At 28.4% G+C, this 824-nt stretch overlaps 1 protein-coding gene across 1 annotated transcript in view; it reads right to left on the bottom strand.

Moving 5' to 3' along the window:
* Positions 1-566: 566 nt before the first annotated feature.
* LOC125036654 overlaps positions 567-824 on the bottom strand; it is an 11,931-nt gene continuing 11,673 nt past the window's right edge. The window contains exon 4 of the mRNA XM_047629438.1: positions 567-824. This exon is cut by the window's right edge and continues 1,009 nt beyond it. The gene's annotated coding sequence lies outside the window, so the exon portion shown is untranslated.

Below are 824 nucleotides of genomic sequence, written 5' to 3'. Positions count from 1 at the left end.
AAAAAAACGCAAGACAGACTAAGTTGGAAAAGATTAGGAGAGGCCTAACTCCAGCAGTGGACTGATATATACACACACACACATACATATACGCATACATATATATATGTATATATATAAACACAACATATATATAGATACAATATATATGTATACATATATGTATATGTTTTTCTATACACAATATATATATATGTATATACATATATGTATATATACACATATATGTGTATATATGTCAATATTTATACACACACACACACACACACACACACACACACACACACATATATATATATATTTATATATATATATATATATATATATATATATATATACATACATATACAATAAACAAACCATCTTCTTGTTCGCTCTTCCCTCATTCTCTCTTTCACTTCTGCAACATGGAAGGCTCTAAAGAAATGTTGATCTCATCTTCGTTACTTCCTTGGCTATGTTTAACTTTGAAATCCTATTAATGTCACACCTGATTGATTAAAAGATCCCTTTATATCAAGATAAAAGGAATAATTATACAAGTACGCATAAATCACAATAGAGGCTTATGTCATAGATTTATTACAAAGATAACAATAATAGCTCGGAAACAAACCACACATTGAGACGTAGTTCATATAGATATACATATGATTTTTTTAAAATCTGGTTATAACATGAAAATGTGACTAAAGAGAATCACTGGTTACGCACATAAACGCTCTTTAAAATATCCACATGACTTGTCTATCTCTAACGTATTTATCCTTAAAACCTATTTACCGATTCCTGTTTATAGTTAGTGGCAATAATCGTAATACTCA

Source organism: Penaeus chinensis, chromosome 21 (genome assembly GCF_019202785.1).
Source record: "Penaeus chinensis breed Huanghai No. 1 chromosome 21, ASM1920278v2, whole genome shotgun sequence".
In the NCBI taxonomy this organism is placed as follows: Eukaryota; Metazoa; Arthropoda; class Malacostraca; order Decapoda; family Penaeidae; genus Penaeus; species Penaeus chinensis.
This window is presented reverse-complemented; position numbering and strand designations above follow the sequence as displayed.